The sequence below is a fragment of the Dreissena polymorpha genome, chromosome 6 (assembly GCF_020536995.1).
Source record: "Dreissena polymorpha isolate Duluth1 chromosome 6, UMN_Dpol_1.0, whole genome shotgun sequence".
Classification (NCBI taxonomy): Eukaryota; Metazoa; Mollusca; class Bivalvia; order Myida; family Dreissenidae; genus Dreissena; species Dreissena polymorpha.
The window spans coordinates 25,963,224-25,986,685 of record NC_068360.1 but is presented as its reverse complement, the minus strand read 5'-3'; the positions used below and the strand labels follow the sequence as shown (position 1 = coordinate 25,986,685).

Sequence of the window (23,462 nt, the reverse complement as noted above, 5' to 3'; positions counted from 1 at the left end):
ATGATTGTACTAAATATGAAGGCTGCCTCAATTAAGTGTCTGCTGCACTGTCCAAACTGTAAAAATGTCCGCCATTCCATGTCGGTGAAATGGGGCTCTGTTTGAATGTTCATGCTTTATGCACAAGCTATTGTTGCGTTACTGAATCACAGAGTCCCTGGTGTTGAATTCTGACTTCATGTAGCACACTAACGCTACACGGTCAACCAATATGCCTTTGAATTCAAGTCGGAAAGCAATTTAGCCCTTATTTGGCTATATCAGGGTGGGGGGTCAACTTGAAAAACAACTATTCCAGGTCAAAACATCTGAATTCATGCATTTAAGGCACTTATTTTCTTCACTTTTGTTTAGAAATGACCAAAAATCAGCTTTCCCAGTCATATTTTGCACTTGCAGATGATATTTCATTTTTACCTAAATCTAGTTTAGGTTACAATATACCAAAAGATTTCCTACACAAATTCAATGTAAAAGCAATAACTTCAACAAAAAATAAAGTCAAACTTTTGCGCATAGAGACCCCCATAACCATACCTTTTCTTAAAGAGCATTCCAAGCCGCAATGATTTAGACAATAAAAAAGGGGGGTCATGCGTTTTGCAAGAAAGAACTCGATGCGAATCAGCGGTCACTGTTTTACAGCCATCAATTTACCGGGTTCGTACCAGTGGATGAGGGTTTCCCGCCATCTGTCAAAGTCTCATGTAGTCTTTAACCTTCAAGCAAATGAGTGAATTTCTGTTAAACATCAATGTTTTCCCTACTACATGCACAAAGAAACATTCTAAAATAAAGTCATGGCAAGTGCCCACACAGACAATTGTGTCTTCTTATAAATGATGTTCAGGTTTTTAAAGAGTATAGCATTGCACTCCCAAAAGATTTAGTATATTGTAACCTAAAGGAAAAATATGTTCTGAATAAAATGTGTTTTTCTTGCATATTATTATCTTCCTATTCATATTGCACAAATACATTAAGTTTGGCTGGATTATCTGTCCATTTGGCCATTTTAGATCACATTTTCACATGCGGGTGTTTTCGGTCCGAAGAAGGCGATTTAAGGCCTGTTAAAGCTTAAATGTCCCTTTAAGATTTAAAGCTGTTGTGTTCAATATCTGCAACAAAATACCAAAGCAAACCATATGGACCGGCACGTGGGGCTTATGCGGGTGGGGAAAGAATGAACTTGTTAGATATTTTCACTCCAAGCAATTTTGATAATGTCTTTTTTGTGTGTGTTTTTTTTAAATACCCCCAAAAATGTCAATTTCAAAGCAAAAAAAATCCAATTTCATCCAAGACAAACAACAAATAAGCAAAAATGAGAGACCAAAGATACTTTAAAGTGTAGAAATCAATAAGCTTCCTATAACTTGTTGTTTCACACTAATAAAAGTGTGAAATCTTGAAAGCGCATTGTTGCTCGGAGCCCATTTATTTACCAGTCGCCAATGATATATTCTAGCATATAATGCTATGGGTGCCTTTAAACTGCAGCAGATGGTCAATATGCACTGCCAGCTGTCATTCAGAGATTCAAGAGAATACAAAATTTCATATTTTGGCCACAAAATAAGTACTTTTGACTATTTTTATGGTGGCAATCTGGTCAAAATGGGCGTTTATAACTGAGCGATAGACAAAAATGCTCATTTTGGGGGTTTAGACTGGAAGGAAAGGTTAAAATAAACAAGATACATATATGTTGGAGAGCATTATAAGCTAAGAAATGAAGTTCTATGAAGTAACAGGGGCAGAAAGGCAGCTCAGATCAATGCAGGCTTCCTGAAAGAGGTTTCTAGTACATCTTCTTGGGACACAGCTTCCCGCAGAATTCTCAACACAACAAATATCATTGATCCATGTCACCTTTGTATGCAAAGACAAGCAAATAAGGTCAATACTTCCCTTAAATCACTGAATGAGAGAAGCATGTACCAAATAAAAAACTAAACTGGTTGCTGAAAGTGCCACATTTTGGCGAAAAGATCCCTCTAAGGTAAAAGATGAAGGGGACACTTGCTACAACAATCCTATGTTTAAGTCGGACGCCACATCCTTTCAAGCCGGGACCATGACTGTAAGCATATTGTGAGAAAACAATACCAAACACAAGCTAATTGTAGGGTTACAAGTAGCATGTCAACTCAGATGCACTGCATACATGCTTAGGAACAAGGATAAACCTGTTAAGTGCCAACTTCTGCTGCCAACAAAGCACAAGCTTTACGTGTCAGGACGCGGAACTATCCATACAAACTGCACGGGGAATTGCATGACGGCAAGGGTTTGAGTGACCACAAACCTGATTATGACAGTATTTCACACCTTAAGCATCATAAATATGCTTATTTGCTTGTGCACATGATAATAATTTAGTATTATTACCTGTTTTGCCATTAACAACCCTTATCCAGTAGCCCTCGGCTTAGTCGCAGACATTCCTCTACCTGAAAAAGTCAAAATTCCCAATAAAAAATAGATATAAAATGGCAAAAAACATGCATTGAAGTATTTTTAGTGTATTTCTATGAATAATAGGAAGTAATATACATTGTTATGTTCATGATTGTACTAAATATGAAGGCTGCCTCAATTAAGTGTCTGCTGCACTGTCCAAACTGTAAAAATGTCCGCCATTCCATGTCGGTGAAATGGGGCTCTGTTTGAATGTTCATGCTTTATGCACAAGCTATTGTTGCGTTACTGAATCACAGAGTCCCTGGTGTTGAATTCTGACTTCATGTAGCACACTAACGCTACACGGTCAACCAATATGCCTTTGAATTCAAGTCGGAAAGCAATTTAGCCCTTATTTGGCTATATCAGGGTGGGGGGTCAACTTGAAAAACAACTATTCCAGGTCAAAACATCTGAATTCATGCATTTAAGGCACTTATTTTCTTCACTTTTGTTTAGAAATGACCAAAAATCAGCTTTCCCAGTCATATTTTGCACTTGCAGATGATATTTCATTTTTACCTAAATCTAGTTTAGGTTACAATATACCAAAAGATTTCCTACACAAATTCAATGTAAAAGCAATAACTTCAACAAAAAATAAAGTCAAACTTTTGCGCATAGAGACCCCCATAACCATACCTTTTCTTAAAGAGCATTCCAAGCCGCAATGATTTAGACAATAAAAAAGGGGGGTCATGCGTTTTGCAAGAAAGAACTCGATGCGAATCAGCGGTCACTGTTTTACAGCCATCAATTTACCGGGTTCGTACCAGTGGATGAGGGTTTCCCGCCATCTGTCAAAGTCTCATGTAGTCTTTAACCTTCAAGCAAATGAGTGAATTTCTGTTAAACATCAATGTTTTCCCTACTACATGCACAAAGAAACATTCTAAAATAAAGTCATGGCAAGTGCCCACACAGACAATTGTGTCTTCTTATAAATGATGTTCAGGTTTTTAAAGAGTATAGCATTGCACTCCCAAAAGATTTAGTATATTGTAACCTTAAACCATCGAATGTTTCCATAGACGACCAAAGGAATGTTTCCATAGACGACCAAAGATTCGCTACATTGATATTTTTTAATTATTCATGTACATTTAATTAAGAAAATTACTACCAATACTACCAATACGTTAAGTATCATTGAAATTAACATGTCACAATTACTTCTTCCTAAATATTAAGTTTTATTGAAGTTTTCTCTAAACTTGGTGATCTCAGGTCTGACTTATGGCCGTGAAGTTTTAAAACGATTACCTCCCTTCGAAGAGCACGCGGGCCGTTGTCGGATTTAGATAAATTCTATTCCGTACGATTTTTACACTGCCAACTGTTTTTGTGAAACGGGCACATGCCTGGTACATACTACACTTCTATTTCTACTCTCGGACTAAGTAATTTAAAGAAGCGTTCTTCTAGTATGTAATATGCATAACAAATCATTACATGAATTACTAGTACCTGTCCGGCTTTGGAGTTTTCGGCCAAGCTAATACGGACACCAAATGTTTCCATTTGATAAAAATAGAACAGTCTATAATGCTAATCTGTATACTATATTTAAGATTTTTACCGTGAACATGAATTGACATGCTTTATATTTAATATGATTGCAGATGCTACATTATTTAAGTGCACAAGCTTTTTTGATCCCTTTGTAAGGCAATATTTAATAAATGTTTCAAACTTTAAGCTTTATTTACCTGCATCTCGATTTTATGACACTATATATATATATATATATATATATATATATATATATATATATATATATATATATATATATATATATATATATATATATATATATATATATATATTTGGAATACAATGACAACTGTTTGTTTATTTTGTCTTCCAGTCATATTTTGAGTGTTTGTTGATATTGAAATAAAGATTGTTTATTAAGATTAACACAGTTTGATATGGTGGCTGTAGTATAATGAAACAGGTGTCATGCTTTAGCAGGGGAGTTCCGAGTTCAATCCGAATTCCGGTGCATTGGTCTCCCTCAACTATACAGAGTTTTACCCAGGATCGTTCAAGGAACCTCAGTCCGTGTTCATAAAGCTTTTTTATGGGGAAAATATTGTATTTCATTGAACTAGTATATTTAGTCTAAATTTCGTTTAAGGGTTGTTTTATTTTCAATGTTCCAAACAACTAAATATTGTGAAAAGTAATGATATTATTTTCACTTTTCTGTAAAATAAGTATTTTGTATTTTACAAAAACAATTGTATGTGAAAGTTTTATTTTAGATAAGATTTCATGAATACTTGTCCTGGGGCTTCTGCATAAGTCTCCTTTCCATCATGGGCATGACGACTGCACATTTTAAAGTATCGGAAGATCCACATTTGCATGACAAGATTTGCTCAGGAACGATATCTTATATTTGACCTTGAATAACGACCGTACCATCTGACCTAGAGAATGATTGTAGCATGCGACACACCAATTGAACATGCTTATTACGTATGCAGAATTGTTTTAAAAAAAACACTGGGCAAATCTATTCGCTCAGAGAAAGTACTCGATGAGTACTGACAGTAAATGACTGTACAATCTGCTTTATATTGTATTGAAATCTTATCATGACTTTTTGATATAGCGAACCGATTTCATCCCACTCATTGCGCCCTAATAGGCCCCACAGAGAGATGCGCAACCATCACCAGCCAGTGCGATCATAGCGAGATCACGCCAGCTAGTGTACGGATGTAAAAACTAGATGTAAACACAAAGATCTATATTAACAGTGCCCTGTTTACTACATTGTTCGGAATACGTTAAGGCTAACAAGACATTATTAAGGTATGTGGGAAGAATATTTAATGTATAATAAAATTGTCATGTCATATTATAATTAGAATAAAAAAAGTAATCAACGTACGATTCTGATCGTGGAAATATTATTATCTACTAGCTCCAAAATAAAACTTAGTACGTTTGCGGTATGCGATAAAATTATTGCACGCAGCCTAAAAGGCAAATGAGGCAGCAATATACCAAGGATATGCAATAAAATATTGCTTGCAGCCTAAATGGCAAAACGACCTAAAAGGTCAATATGTGATTCGCAACTTAATGTGCCTAAAAGGCTAAAACTCATGTCGACTGCTATGAGCGCTGTATATGTCTAAATGACATCCAGATGAAGGAGAATATCCATTGAACTAATAAGCTTTTCTAATAGGCAACGCTTTACCGTCAAAATCGCTTCATTTTCTTCAATCATGTATGATAGTATGATAATAAATTATGGCAAAAAGCCTCCAAATATAAATAAAATACATGTTTTGTAGGGCAAATGGCAGAGGGACTGTCATCTGCGATTCAGCCAAGCGTGGAGCGGTCACGCTCCAACATTTTTGATATACTCCAGCCACCTTCTGATCAGTCCGAAATGCAGATATTACGGAACTCTCTGCAGGGATTGGCTGACTCTGTATCGGAGCTACAGAATGAGATTAAGACCTTTAAACGCCCAGCTACAAATGGGAAAGATAATGCAGCCTCGGTTGCCATGGTCGTGACACATTCAGCTGCGGGCGAGGTGCCGGCAAAACAAATATGCCTCAGCACCTATGACTCTTACTAGGAAAGCCCGTCGCATTTCATGACACCAGAAGAAGAGGCCCCAGACGGGGATGATGATGTTTTTCAGCTGGGTGATTTTTGTACCAGCGAAAAATTACCAGGCCCGCCAATTAACGAGCAATTGGCAACACTGTGCAATGCAGCATTGCGGGGAAAGCCATAGGAAGAAAAGACAAATGACCTGCTTAATAAGTATAGCAGGCCCGAGAACGTCATTGACCTGCAAGTCCCGAAAGTGAATGACACAATGTGGCGACAACTCTCACACCAATCAAGGGCCATGGACTTAACGCTTCAAAAAGCGCAACAAAACTATTGCGCCGCGTTAGTGCCAACACTACAATCCATGGAGCTTATTCGGATAGGAAACGATTCCAAGCTTAAGGAACTCGTTGGTGACATTTTTAAAATCCTTAGCAACGCAGTGACAGCTACCTCATCTCTGCGTCAAGAGAAAATCAAAAAGGAGCTGCATCCTATGTATCACGCGGTTTGCAAAAACGTCCCCTCCGCTACACAGCTGTTCGGAGACACATTGGACGAAGACTTTAAATCTTTTAAACAAACGACGCAGCCAATCACCAAGCAGCGTTTTTTAGCCAAACGGCCGGGATTTCCGGCCCGAACACCAGCAGCAAGGTCGCAATACATGTCAGCGAACAACAAAGGCAAGCAAAAACGGGGACGACCACATTTCCGCGCACAGAACAGGAACAACAACAACAACAGATATGTGCACAACCGGAAAACAGGAATCCATAAGAACACCTGTAAGTCATGCCATACGCCTTAATTACCATTCATTAACCAACACAGTGGAAAATTTTAAAGCGGGTAAGACTGCAAATGCTTTAAGAGAATGGAGCAAAATAACCACAGATAGGTGGATTCTAAACACAATTTGCGGTTACAGAGTAAAATTATATACTATTCCGTCTCAATAAAATCCACCTACACCGTACAATTTCAATGCGGAACAAATTCAAAAAATTCGTACGGAAATCAAACGATTTTTGGACCAAAATATTATAGAACTAGCAACTGATAATGACCCGGGACAATACATTTCATATATTTTTTCAAGACCAAAAGCAGACGGGCGTGTGAGAATAATTTTTAATTTAAAATCGTTCCATGAACAATATGTTGACAAAGTTCATTTTAAAATGGAAACGTTAGAGTCCGTTATAACTGCAATGCGACCGAATTGTTATTTTGGATCTGTTTACATCGCGGATGCTTTTTATACAATTCCCATTCACAACGAGGACAGGAAATTTTTTCGGTTTTATTTTGACGTTAAATATCAATTCACGGCACTAGTGATGGGTTATGCTAAAAGTTCGTTAGTGTTCACAAAACTCCTCAAGCCCGTGTTTGCTACACTCAGAGCGAAAGGTCACATTAGCTCTATATACATTGACGACACATGTCTCCAAGGCGATTCCATCCAGTCTTGTCAAGACAACATTACGGAAACAGTCAACTTACAAGACGCCTTAGGATTCACTATCTCTATAAAAAAAATCCGTTCTAGTACCGACACAGCAAATAGTATTTTTAGGCTTCCTCCTCTGTTCTAAATCAATGACAGTTAGATTAACAGGAAACAAGTGCGATGACATAGTTATGGTGGCATAGAGGTGTGTCTCCACTCCTCTTTTTTAAAATTGCACTCCTCTTTTTTCTATCTCGTGGCAACGAGTTAGCTAAGTCGGGATCTCGAATTCTCGAATAAGAAAAAAGCACTCCTCTTTTTTCTATCTCGTGGCCACGACATAGCTAACTCGTGGCTCTTTTTTCTATCTCGTGGCCACGACATAGCTAACTCGTGGCCACGAGTTAGCTATGTCGTGGCCACGCGATAGAAAAAAGAGGAGTGCAAAACTAAATAAAAGAGGAGTGAAAAAAGAGCGGTGCAGTAAAAAAAGGCAGGGTGCTTTAAATAAAAGAGGAGAGAATTTTTGCGATCTCGAGATCCCGAGTTAGTCAGCCAATCAAATTGTGCGTAACATGTGTAAATATTCTGTACCAATCTGAACGCATCGGACAGTGGGCTACACCACACAATCTGAACGCATCGGACAGTGGGCTACACCACACCGTCTCTCTGATGTACGTAGGCGGCCGGCATATTGGATTTGGAACTACTTTAGAAAACAAGATGGCGGCCTTCTCGTAAAGAGGAAAAATTAAAATGTGTCTTTTAGCTCGTCTTTTTCAAGATAACATTCTTTAAGTAATAATTTAATGTAGATCTGTGAATTCCCACAACGTACTTAAAAACTTGTTAAAATTTAAAGATGCCATTACTGACATACTGATAGGAGTACTTATAGTATTGACATCGAGTAAATTTAAAATTAAATCGACTGTTTTCGTTGTATTTTGAATTTTTGTGAGATACGAGGATTGCTTACATAAACATGATAAAGTATGAAACACATCACTTATTGTATGAGTATGGATGGCCGAGTGGTCTAAACGGTAGACTTACTCCATGGGGTCAATGCGCTATGGTTCAAGCCCGTTTGAGGGTTACTTCTATTGACCTTATCGCGATGACGTCACAAAAGGGGCAGTCCCTTAGCGACGGTGAAAACAATGCCCTAGATACGGTCGATTTACTACGCTGATTGAGCACCTCTGCTGATATTTCGTCAATTGCATTCCTATTGGGAAGTCGATAGGTAATTAAATGTCCTGTAATGGTGTTTAAAATGTCTTTCGACTATTATGAAGGGTTAGATTGCACTTCGAAAGCCCGATATGATTAGAAAATAAAATTAATTGGACTTAATGAACGTCCGTAAAAATTGCAAGCTGGATGTTGAAAAAATGATCCGACCAAGTGGCCAATGATCGAGTACGGCGAAATTCATGGTTAACTATCTCACTGAGACACCGGGTAAATTCGTTTATTCTGTAATAATGAGAGTATCCTTGTAGCTGTTGATGTAATGAGTATTGTCGTTCATTTCAGGGTTCATTCATCTTCGAACATTATAATTATATTTCTACTATGTCAATTTATCATGCTAATGTGAAGCTGTAAAATACGTAGGGACATCTGGTACATGACTTACTGAAAGCCTTAGTTGTGTTCATTGTAATGAGTACGAGTGACAAATATTAAAATTAACACACATATATCTGTACACATCCTCGAGACTGACTCGACTACCAAGTACCTGGGAGTAACCTTGTCCCAAAACCTTTCATGGAACATCACGGCGAAAAAGGGGAACAGTACGCTCGGCTTCCTCCAGCGCAACCTACGCGTCAGCAATGAGAAGGTCAAGACCACGGCATACACTTCTCTTGTCCGGCCAGGCCTTGAGTATTGCTCCACAGTGTGGAACCCTTTTACAAAGGACCTGGTTTACAAGCTTGAGATGGTACAGAGGAGGGCTGCTAGATACGTAACCAACCGATACCACAACACCAGCAGCGTATCCTCCATGATCGAGTATTTGGGGTGGGAGACGCTCGAGTCACGACGGACCAAAGCGCAACTCACAATGCTGTACAAAATCATCAATGACCTGGTGGATATCCCAGCAAATCAATACCTTGTACAAGCCCCAATTCGCCCTAAGGACCATAACAAGAAGTACCACCAGCCGCCTACATCCACATCTTACCACAAGAACTCTTTCTTTCCACGAACCATATCCGTTTGGAACCACCTCCCTGCGTCAGTCGCAGAGGCCCCTGACTTGGTATCCTTCAAGCAGAGGCTTTCCTCACTCACCTTCTAATCACGGTAAGGTGCCCAGCTTCAAGTAACCCCTAGTGATAACTGATTCCCATTGCTGTGCCGGCCGCGGCCACCGTTACCGGAGTGGTCTGGGTTGAAGAGGAGAAAAGGAAGCTGGCAAAACTTTTTACTATCTCTATACTTTAACTATCAAATCTCTTCTATCTATCCTATCATTTCATACCTTTCTCTTGACCTAGCACCACCCGTCGCGTAATAATCAAGTGTGATTGCGCCGACGTATGATGTAGATGTAGATAGATGTAGATGTATAAATATTTGTTTTTCAAACATTATTTACCCCCGTTGCTGTCAAACGTAATTTCTTTTTTATGATGTCGATTGTTTATTGTCGTAACATTAAATCTTAATACGGAATGACGTCTTTTTAATTAACTGATACACGCTAAATACGTTACTTGTTTTTTTACGTAAATTTTATAATTATTAAATACTTGAATAAATTAATCGGGCTAGTATCTTTAATTTTCTGATAATCTAAATTGGACATGACTTTATATTTGACTATATGTCACATATCTAATTTAAGCAACTGTTAAGTACATTGGCGTTAATTATTCATCCAAATGACTGCTTAATACTACATGTACCAGAAAGAGGAGACATGGTGGCATCTATCGTGTTAAATGACACTGTCTGGACCACCCAGTGTGGTTTATGACACCTTTTTGTCAGTTAAGTTTGGACAATATTTGATCAAAACAAGATAATCGGATTATGCAAAACAAAGGGGCAATTAAACACCAGAATACAAAAGCTTACACGATTTTAAGACTGATGCAAACAATCAAATGAAAAATATTGCATTTCATTTAATTAAATGTTTATTTAAGGTGTCAACGTGTTTTATAAAGCAACTGTATATTCAATTATTTCGGCATTAAAAATTTGGCTTAAATGACTGCTCAGTATGACAAGAGACGACATAGAGGTATCATAAATTGTGTTTAATGACCACATGTGGTTTATGCAGAGCCCCAAGTATAGGTCCCCAGCTGGCTTTATGACACCGTGTTTTCTTGGCTGGACAGTATCCGATCATAACGAGACAATCGGTTTGTGATGAAGAAAGGGGCATTCAAATACCTAACATGCGGAACAAAAAGTGTCGAAAATGGTGTGAATTAAATAAAAACAATAACATTTATCATGAGAATTTATTTAATACGTAACAAGGTAATAAGGTAACAAATATAAAGGTTCAAATCAGCTACTATATGTTGCATATATTTAAAATTTATTGGTTGTTTGTTTTCAACCTTATTTGTGTTCGTTCATTAAATTAAATTTATTATGAAAGAATTTCTATTTCTGGGTATTTTTATTCTAAAAAAATGGTCGCGAAGATGTGCGTTAACTTAAGAAAATTGCGAGCAGTGTTAAATATTTCAATGCAAATAAAATGGCGACAGCGCTTTTGTTTTCACCGTCGTCAAGGGGCATGTAACTCTAACTGACGCAAGTGCCCGGATGTTGCGATAAGGTCAATATTTTTATTCAATTTTATTCTTGTCTTTTTTATTGCAGCTTTTTAGATCCAATGTTTGCATTTATCAAAATAGCATAGAGTCTATAATGAAAAAAAAAATTGGGGAGTTCTTATGTTATAGTTAGATTTTGTGACTTATCAATTTAAAGTATTTAATAACAAACTTCAATACATGTCTAATCTGTGAAAACGTCCCTTTGAAATTGCTAGTTTTCCTCTTACATGCCCTTGTATTTTAAGATAGAATACTTTCCTCTCCAGAGGAAAGAGGTATGGGTTTAAATCCCATCGGGGGCTTCAGAGGATGATCCATTTTGAGACAAATGTTAATATTTGCTTTAGTGTATCCCAAAATTAACCTAATATTAAATATATAACTGTGAAAGATAATTCAAAATAATGTTTGTTTCTATATACATTGTGATCCATGGACATGAACATTCAATTATGCAAGAAACATGTATGATTTAAGGGAAGAATACGACAGCAAACTTAGAATGGACATTTATTTTAGATTGTTAAGTAACTAAAACTATAAATGTTGTAAAGCTTGTCAAGTTGTGTATGTCGTCCTTGCTTCTGGACAGCAGAACAGTTAAGGCATAAATGATTACTCTTTTTCTTTAGAATCAACATTGATGCATTATTACTTAAGCAAAGTTGAACTTTTAAAAAACTCTATGAATTGGGAACTGAATTTTTGATGTTTCTCTGCTTTTTATTTACCTGTCATGAACATAATGTTACTGGTGAACAAATGCCTTCTCTCTTTACACTTTACAAGGAGATGGTGTTTTTCATAAATATCCAGGTTAATTTGTATAAATACCGGGTAAGACCTCGTAACATATTTATATACATGTAAGCAATACATTTATGATGATGACATTATGTGTTTCGCTGTAAATTTACAGAGAAAATATACTACAGCCGCATGTCAACAGAGTTGTTAAAAGGGCATTTAGACAGTATTGTCCCTGACTTTTGCCCATTTTGACATATTCTTATAAACAAGAGGGCCACGATGGCCCTGTATCGCTCCACTGCTAAAAAAAGGCTAAAACAAATATTTCTCAGCATGTGCAAATACTTAAATATAGGCCCTATTTAAGCACATGAACAATTTTGTGACCCCCTGGGCTGGTTAAAATTTAACCCCAGGGGCATAATTTGAGCAAACTTTGTAGAGGACTACTATACCTCACTACTTACAAAATGTGGTAGCCCTTGGTCCTAGAGTTAAGGATAAGAATATGTTAACAGTTTTCACAAAATAAGCAAGATATAAGCGTATATAATGTTCAATTTTGTGACCCGCGGGTCAGGGTCAAATTTGACCCAAAGGTCATAATTTGAACAACCTTGGTAGAGGACTACAAGATGATACCGAATACCAAATTTGGAAGCTGTAGTACGAATGGTTTCATCGTAAGATTTTTAAAGATTTCACAAAATAGGCGCTTCATAAGCGTTTATTCAATTTTGTGACCCCAGGGGCAGGGTCAAAGTTCACCCCAGAGGCATTATTTGAACAAATTTGGTAGAGGTTTATTAGATGCCACTACATACCAAATTTGGTAGCCCAAGGCCCAATGGTTATGAACAAAAAGATTTTAAAAGTTTTCACAAAATAGGCCCCATATAAGCGTATGTTCAGTTTTGTGACCCCCGGGCAGGGTCAAATTTGACCCAAGGGATAAAATTTGAACAAATTTGGTAGAGGACTAAACACTGTATTATGTGAATTGGGAATAAGACATCAAAATGGGAATGGACATCATTTAGGTGATTTTTTCAAACAAGACTTTTCATTTCATGATCTACATATATTTTTGTAATATATTATCTATAATTTAAGCTTAATAAGAAATTTTCCATGACTTTTTCATTGACAGTGATTGAATTTTTATCATTTAAATTGTATTTTTAAAATGTGTCCATGCGCTGCATTGACACAGTTTCATTTCATGAGGATTTTTTTTTTAATTAATATAAAATCCAGTTTTGAAGAAAAATCAATATAAATGATGCTATTATATATGCAAGTATATGTTTTAATCATAATTTGTAAAACTAGATAAATACAACAGATAAAACTGCATATTATGCACTTTTGATAAAACACAATTTATTCCCAAATTGATGTCTTATTCCCAATTCACATAATACAGTGTTACTATTAGATTTCACTACATACCAAATTTGATAGCCCTAGGCCGGATGGTTATGGAAAAGAATATATTTGAAGTTTTTACAAAATAGGCCTTATATAAGCATATGTTCAATTTTGTTACCCCCCGGGGCAGGGTCAAATTTGACCCCAGGGATAAAATTTGAACACATTTGGTAGAGAACTATAAGATGTCACTACTTACAAAATTTGGTAGCCCTAGGCCGAATGTTTATGGACAAGAAGTTTTTAAAGTTTTCACAAAAAAGGCTCCATATAAGCGTATGTTCAATTTTGTGACCCCCAGGGCTGGGTCAAATTTGACCCCAGGGGCATAATTTGAACAAACTTGGTAGAGGACTATAAGATGTCACTACATACCAAATTTGGTAGTCCTAGACCCAATGGTTATGGACAAGAAGGTTTTAAAGTTTTCACAAAAAATTAGCCCTTTATAAGCATATATTTAATTTTGTGACTCCCGGGGCAGTTTCAAATTTGACCCCAGGGTCATAATTTGCACAAACTAAGAAGAGAACTATTACATGTTACTACATACCAAAATTTGGTAGCCCTATGCCATACAGTTATGGACAAGAAGTTTTTTAAGTTTTCACAAAATAGGCCTTATATAAGCATATGTTCAATGTTGTGATCCTCGGCGCAGGGTCAAACTTGACTCAAGGGGCATAATTTGAACAAACTTGGTAGAGGACTATAAGATGTCATTACATACCAAATTTGGTAGCCCTAGGTCCAATGGCTATGGACAAGAATATATTTGAAGTTTTCACAAAATAAGCACTTTATAAGCATATATTCAATTTTGTGATCCCCGGGGCAGTTTCAAATTTGACACCATGGGCATTATTTTAACAAACTAAGAAGAGAACTATTACATGTCACTTCATACTAAATTTGGTAGCCATATGCCATACAGTTATGGCCAAGAAGTTTTTTAAGTTTTCACAAAAAAAGGCCATATATAAGCATATGTTCAATTTTGTGACCCCCGGGGCAGTGTCAAATTTGACCCCAGGGGCATAATTTGAACAAATTTAGTAGACTACTATTAGATGTCTCTACATACCATATTTTATCGCCCTAGGCCCAATGGTTATCAACGAGGAGATTTTGAAAGTTTTCACAAAATAAGCCTTAAAGAAGCAATTTTCAATTTTGTGACCCCCGGGGCAGGGTCAAATTTGACCCCAGGTTCATAATTTGAACAAATTTGGTAGAGGACTATTAGATGTCTCTACATACCAAATTTGATAGACCTAGGCCCAATGGCTATGGACGAGAAGATTTTGAAAGTTTTCACAAAATAGGCGTTAAATAAGCAATTTTCAATTTTGTGACCCCCGGGGCAGGGTCAAATTTGACCCAGGGGCATAATTTGAACAAATTTGGCCAGTGGAGCTAAAAACTGATTATTTGTTTAGCATGCAAAGGGTATGGAGGAACATTTGTTGGTGCCTTTTAAAAAAGTTGTTTCATTGTGTGGAAAATTGAGTTAAAAAATGTATACACAATGCCTAATATGTGGCAAATTCCAACAATGTCTGTGGTTTTTCATGTAAAAACAAGAGATGTGTTTGTCAGAAACATAATGCCCCCTATTGCACCGCTTTGAAGCCCTATATTTCACCTTTAAGGATGACCTTGACCTTTTAGTACTCAAAATGTGCAGCTCCATGAGATACACATGTATGCCAAATATCAAGTTGCTATCTTCAATATTGCAAAGGTTATAGGAAATGTTTAAGCTTTCGGACAGACAGTTAGCACATATAAGTTGGTTTTACAAATTCACTGAGTGTAAACATTGGGCACTTATATAGCTCAAAGTGACTGGGAAACAAATTCTTGTGTTCTGATTTACACTTGCAAAATTCAAAGTAAAGAATGGTAATTGTTCTCTTATTGCCAACAACTGCATAAATCTTAACATTGTAAATTGGTTGTTTTGTCTTTATTACTACTTTTGTACATTCTTTTGTATTGCCCTCTTTATATTAACTTTCAACATGTATATTATATCCAGTAATTGTAGATATCAGATGTTTTGTGATGTAAATGTGTAGGGTTCTTGTTACTTTTCACACCCATTTCCATTTCATGCCTTAACACTGATATAGGATATTAGTGATTTTTGATTATTGTATTTATGTAAACTTATTCTTTATGCTGATGAAAGTGTCATCCTTTATTTTCACAAAGATCCTAGTATCATCGGTAGTGTTTTTTGTAAAGAACTTGAAAATTGTATTAAATGGTTAGTGGATAACAAACTGCCTTGGAAAAACTGGATGTTTAGTGTTTGGTTCCAAAAGGAAATTATCTAAACTTCATTATTTTAATGTAAAATGCAATGATCACACTATTGTTTCTCAATCATCTGTTGAAAACCTTGGTTCAATATTCGAAGCTGATCTTTCTGCTACATCTATTGTTAATAATATTATTAAAAAGGTGAACTGAAGAATAAGATTCTTCAGGGGCGTAGCTAGCATTTTTTTTGAGGCCTGAATATGTTATATATATATATATAACCGGAATATATATTACTGTTGTTCAAATAAGTCATCAATAAAGTATTTGTACGTACATTTAAATGTGATGACAAGATAGTAGTAAACATTGTGTAACTAATGCTCTTTATTAAAGAGTCTTTAATAATATATGCTAATTACTATTTGATCTCAAGTCTATAGTCTCAAGTTTAAATTAACGATATTTTTATGCGTATTAATGCCACCATTTTTGTACATTTTCCACCCATCTATAGGGCCCCATTGGAAATAAGTTGCAAACCTTTCATGGGACATCCTGTGGTATATATATTATGTCTTGATTTCAACATCTTGTAACTACTTGTTATTTCAGATTTCTTCCAAATACACTGACTATTTACTTGTAACTGAATGTAAATGATTAACTTTGACTGTGATATTCAAAATGTGATATATCAATGCATTGTGATCCAAAACCTGTGATAATTGTTTTCCAATTGCTAAATGTTCTAAATTGACTGTATTGTATGATCTGTACTTGTATGACATATATATACATATGCATGAATAAATCAATATTTAGAAAAGTGTGACTGACACTGTTTCCAGACATATTACAGTTAAATTACTTCATGTCAGTAATGGCAGTCAGGGATGGAAAATATCTTTTTACAATTGTTGCCTGCACTGTCGACCATATTTAGTGCTTTTGTTTCTCATCTAAAGAGTAAAGACCCAAAACCATGGGCATGCCTGTGAAATGTATCTTAAAGTTTCTTAAAAGATAAATAATATAAATTTTAACAACACCACTGCTCAGTTTTAACATTTCCAGTACAGTATGTCTTTTTTTGAAGAGGCCATTCTAAATTGAGTTCATTTCCAAGGGCAAAGTTATGCCTTAATATATTAATATTACCAAACTGAACATTGTTACACTGTCCCTAATTTTAATGGCACTTGATTGTTTAAGGCTTTGAAAAGATAGTTGCCTGGTCGGGATAACAACATCTGGATAAATGCCTAGGATAAAATATAAACAATATCTGCCAGAAGTACTGTATGGTTGCCATCATCAAATATACAGAAAGAATCGTTTTTGAAATTCAATCAAGCCCCACTCATTCCATTCCATGAAACCTTTCAGGTGTCTCAATACTGATAATAGCCCCACTGAGGGCCTTATGGCTATGGTCCATATACAGTTTGTGACTGCCTGGCTGGTCACTATAATGCCATTGGGACCAACGTGGAGTTTACTATTTCTTATATTACACGGAAGAGTTTTCTCTGTACCATTGTACAGTGTTGTACGATTGTTTATGGTATAGAACATAAAACATATTGATTAAATCTCAAAGTTTGTTGCCGGCAGCCGAACATCAGCAATTTTGCAATGAATATAATTTAAGAAATACTGATTCTTTTAAGTTTGAATAATGTTGTTGTTTTCACTTCAATAAACAACTAATTGGCTTTCTTAACATTTTATTAAAATTTGAAAATTTTGCATGCAATAATATCTAATTTTAAACATTAACATTAATGAATATTCTATTATATTACTCCTTAAAGATATTGGTCCTTATATATCTGTATTACCGGTTGATTTAGTGCAAATTTACTGGTGTGTAACCCGAACTATATATTCGGTGTAATATCTTCCCAACCTCCGCGCAGTGATTTGACGGGAACCAGCATAGCTGGATCAAAAGTTGTATGGTAGCAGACCACGGTAGACACACACTCTCTCGGAGCCGCGGACGCCTTCTTGATCTCCACCACGCTCAATTCAGAAAACAATGAACCTGCAATCATAAAAACACATTCACTGCACACAAGTAGTCTGAAACTTACATTTAAGATAAAAAAAGAGCATATGGAACCTGTACAGGTGATACTATTGACAAAAGTGAAAGAATGACAAGGCCGCAAAAAGGGGCTTCAAAATAAACTTTTTACCATGTACGAAAGTGGCTGGGGACGAATGAAACGTAATGATAGCCTGCTTTTGGAATGATATTTTTACACGCAAAACATAGCACAACCCATCAAACCATGAATAAATACCAGGTATCCAGGTGGTTTTCGCGCAATAATTCACAGCGTGACCCTACTAGCGATTCCAGCTTAAAAAGATCCCAAAATACAATATGCCTACCGCAGTTTTCCTTCCTGAGTAACAAAGAACACAACAACAACAAGAGGTCATGACCCCACAGTTTCGCATTTGAAAATGGTCATATTCTCAGGATTTAATGCAATTTGGGGATACAATAAGACCTATTACCCTCAAATTTGACATGGAAACCTACCCTTTCCCAATATTTCACTTTTTGACCGGGGCCAATTCGCATATTTCTGCTTCCTACCGTGTACTGCTACCTTAGTGAGAGCAAGGAACGACAACTCTGCATGGAGATTGATCACTCTGGATCAGCAGACGATTTATTTCATAAATCAATATCCGAGATAGCCGATGTATCACGATTGGGAGATTGATATCTTCCGCCTAGAGGCGTTAGACATATCCTTCCACCAAATACACCCGAGAGACGATCGCCGATATGGCGGAATTGTCCGAGGTGTCCCGATTGTATTCTGTACGCATGGTTCTCAGCTTCTACTGTAAACAAATAGAAGCCTGGCATTGGCGGAATCATGGTCGACGCGATGACAATGGTGAGTTAACCAAATATTTTAAAATGTGGTTCGTCGGGGTATCATTCATTTTTCAATCGAAATGCATATATTTCATTCTGTAAACGTTTTTCCTTTTTTTCGAGTTCTTCCGCATATTACAGTTAATTAATGTTCCATAACTTGAGTATGTTTCGGACAAGTATACAGATAGTGTAATTTCGGATGTTTGAGTAAATTTGTAACATACTTCTATTTGTGATATATTTTTGAGTAGTGTGACAAATATGAAAGCATTGCCGTGTGGTTATCTTTGATTAACAGTAGTAATGCATTTTTATGTATTCAGGCCTTTTTCCAGGTTCACCACAGTCAGAATTTCAGACCTGCTTTTCCCAGATTAGCAAAATGCTTCTAAATATCTTTTCTAAACTCCATTTAAAATGGTTCGTGGTTTTCAAGACAAAGTTATTCATAATTCATAATTCAAATCATAAATCATATTTCAGATGGATCATACTTGGTTCCAAGTAATTGAGAGTAGGTCTGGCCCAGATCACACATGCAGTGCCTGTGCCCAAAAAACTCAAGTACCCCAGGCCTCAAAAACGAGGAAGCAAGAGGGCAATATCAACTCCCAGAGGAAAAACACCTAAACATGAACATAAAAGGATTAAACTGGTGATTATTTTTCACTTTCTAGTACTGCTTTCTTTTCTATAATAATCCAATTGTATTTTTATAATTGTGAAATCTCTTCAACCAATTGTAAAATTTGTTGAAAACACAATATATCACTTATTAAGTACCAACATTTGGTATATATCACTTATTAAGTACCAACATTTGGTATAGATACTATGGATTTAATATTTGTTTAACATAGGCTTGCTTAATAGAACACTGTTTTGTTGTGTGTATATTTTATTTTTGCCATTAATATTAAGTTCTTTGCATTAGGACATGGGCTAAAATTTTAATACAAAGATCAAATAAACCACTCTTCATTCATATAAACTATTTTGGCACAAGCCCATCAATCCTTTTTTTAAGTTTTGCCATTAAACACTCAAATTTCATGTTTCATCACTGATTTAGGATGAAAAAACCAGACACAACAAATGGTCCACCGAAGAGAAATCCTTTCTGAAAGAATACAGTCAAAAATTACGAAAAGATGGCGAGTCAGTTTCTGGAACAACTGTGCAATTGCCATGAACAACATGTTTGGTGGAAAAAAACAGAACAGGTATATAATCATTCTTAAACAGTGATAACATTAGTATATTTTTCTTATTCTGCTGGCAGAGCACTCAATTTTATATTCAGGTATAATACAATGTCATATGAACCATGCTTATTAAATTGAATTTAGAAAACAGTCATTACGATATGTCATAAGCTGTACATATGTACACAACAGAAACAGTGGGAGATGATAAATGTAGTAAAGGGGTGGGTGATTTTATAAAATAAAAAATCTAAAACGGCTATCAATCAGATATTTTGTTTTTGTAAAATATATGACTAATTTTTACTCAATTTAAACAAATGAATTTTTTGAAATGACTACTAATAATGTATAAAAAACTTTTTAAGAAGTCTATGATATAGAAACATAGATTATTCATGTTTGCTTAAATAACATTATATTGTCATTTCTTTAAAAGAAAAAAAAAAGATTTATCAAGCAATATTATCATATATTATTTTTTCTGTTTTGTTTTTTTATTTTACTTTTTTTGCTTCAATCAGGTTCCAGCTCTCCAAGAGAAGTAGCAGGGCATATATTGTCTTCTCCATTGAGAGAAAGTATCGTTGTAGAACTTTTAAATGAAATTGAATATTCAGCAAAAGAATGCTACAACAAGGACAGTGTTTTAGCCCAAAAGGATTTCTGTGACCTGGCTTAATTTAAATGGCATGAACTCATTGATGAACTATTAGAGCAACAGCCACTGCAAGCTGATGTTCTCTTGGCTGTGTCTCTACCAACCTCTAAGATAGGGAATACAAAATCTGTTCAGAGACTAATACTGGTCATATCTTCTGTGTTTGGAATGTTGATGAATACAGGATACCAGGAGTTGTCGTTACAACTCGTTAGTTCAAAAGATAATCACAATGACTTTAGCTAATGAACAAAACATGCCAAAAATTACATTTTGTTTCAACTGTGTTTCTTTTTTTCTTCAAATGTTATGTTAAAGCCCAAAAGCACAAAATATGAACTTAACACCTTGTGTATAGAATGGAATATTAAAAAGTGTGCAATTTATGTTTTATCATTTTATGAGTAACTCAAGAGAAAATTTCATTAAAGAGTTGCCAAACTCAGCTGTGAATGAATGTTTGTTTTATAAAATGTATGTATTTTAAATATATCTTTATATATTTTAAATACTTCACAATATCTAAATACACATATAGTAAAAAACATACCAGGTATTTAAAAAAAATCTTTCTTAGCCAGAAATTAGCAATATACATGTATAGTTTCTTGCAATTTAAAAAAACAAACAGTATTAAACATTAAATTGCGTTCTATTTTCTTAACCTCAAGTTTGTGAAATTGGGCATTTGAATGTTTATGTTACTGTTCATGACACATGTTTTGTTTGGAAATTAAATAAATCTTTTGGAACAACTATTTAATAGCGCTGACCCAGGCTCTTAAGTTCATTGATGTTTTAGCTCACCTGAGCTCAGATGAGCTCATAGGATCGATGCATGTCTGTTGTCCGTCCTTCTTCTTTTAACTCCCCTTTGGGTTTTTTTTCTGCTCATAGATCGAGAAACTTGGTCAGGATGATTGTTTGGAGGTATTGTAGGTCAAGTTCAAAGACGGGTCATCAGGGGTCAAAAAGTAGGTCACTATGCCATTGACAAATATTGGCTACCTGTACTTACGTGAGCGATATAGGGCCATTATGGCCCTTTTTGTTTTAATTTTACCCTTAACACAATCAGGAATAAGTTTACAAATTTTGCAAAAAAAAATTCTTATTTCATGTCCATTTCGTTTCAAATTTTGAATAATTGTAGTTCTATATGTAATAAGATTTAATAATTTAAATTTCATTAATATACCTTACGTAAAAATGTGTTAAATTTGATGTCAAAAGTGAATTTCCCAGCAGGATTCTCAGGGTTTGTAATTCTTAACTAATAAATCATTTTTAGCCTTATATAGAAGCAAAGAAAATTGGTCCTGTCAATTTCATGAGTCAGTCAGGGATCTCACAACAATAGAAATGTTAAAGGGGCCTTTTCACAGATTTTGACATGTATTGAAGCTTGTCATAAAATGCTTTATATTGATAAATTTAACAACACGATCCCAATCTATAAACAAGAGCAGACAACTGAATCAAGCATTTTGTGAGAATTATGGCCCTTTTTTATCTTAGTAACTGAATATTTTGTTAAATTTTGTGTTTAGATCCACTTGACTTCAAAAGTATCAAAGCTATTGCTTTCAAACTTCAAATATTTTCTTACTATCATGAGCGTACTGTACCTGTCAAGTTCAATTTGACCTTGACCTTTGAATGACCTTGACTTTGAGGATCAGAGTAAAGTTAAGTTAAATTGCCATTACATCTTTATTTATGATCAGATTTTATTAATACTTTGACAAAACAACACTTACCTGAATACCACAATGGATTCCATCCAAACAATACCCCATGCCCCAACCCAGAATCCCTCCCCCCCCCCACTTTTTTTATTTTTGAAAGATCATCTAATAAATTACCACAACCCACATTATACCCCCCTCTCAACCCCCACCCAACCCAAAAAAGAATATTTTTTCTTTGAAACATGGTTAAACAAGATGTGTTTGTGAAACACAATGTCCCCTTATATGATGTTTGACCTCGAAGGATGACCTTGACCCCTATATGTTTGACCTTGAAGGATGACCTTGACCTTGACCCTTCACCACTCAAAATGTGCAGCTCCATGAGATACACATGCATTTCAAATATAAAATTGCTAGCTTCAATATTGCAGAAGTGACATTACATGAGCAATTTTGACCCATATATTTGACCTTGAAGGATGACCTTGACCTTTTACCACTTAAAATGTGCAGCTCCATGAGATACACATGCATGCCAAATAGCAAGTTGCTATCTTCAATATTGCAAAAGTATTCATAAAATAAGTGATTTGGGCCACATATATTTGACCTCTGACCTTGAAGGATGACCTTGACCTTTCACCACTCAAAATGTGCAGCTCCATGAGATACACATGCATGCCAAATATCAAGTTTCTATCTTCAATATTGCAAAAGTACTCATAAAATGAGCGATTTTGACCACATATTTTGACATCTGACCTTGAAGGATGATCTTGACCTTGACCTTTCACCACTCAAAATGTGCAGCTCCATGAGTTACACATGCATGCCAAATATCAAGTTGCTATCTTGAATATTGAAATACTGCAAAAGTGTACATTAAATGAGCGATTTTGACCCATATATTTGACCTTGAAGGATGACCTTGACCTTGACCTTTCACCACTCAAAATGTGCAGCTCCATGAGATACATATGCATGCCAAATATCAAGTTGCTATCTTCAATATTGCAAAAGTTATTGCAAATGTTAAAGTTGGCGCAAACCAACCAACCAACAGACCAACAGACAGGGCAAAAACAATATGTCCCCCACTACTATAGTGGGGGACATAAAAATATAAAAATATATTTATTTACTTTATTTTTGAATGACTGTCCAAACTTCCCACCCAAGCTATTGCAATCAAACTTTAAATAAAA

General features: G+C 35.6%; 1 long non-coding RNA gene across 1 annotated transcript; it reads left to right on the top strand.

The window, feature by feature from the left end:
• Positions 1-18,646: 18,646 nt before the first annotated feature.
• Positions 18,647-20,811, top strand: LOC127836320 (uncharacterized). Its single transcript, XR_008028712.1, has 4 exons — positions 18,647-18,713; positions 19,181-19,352; positions 19,770-19,920; positions 20,427-20,811. It is a non-coding gene; the product is annotated as an uncharacterized LOC127836320 (long non-coding RNA).
• The last annotated feature ends 2,651 nt before the right edge of the window (positions 20,812-23,462 follow it).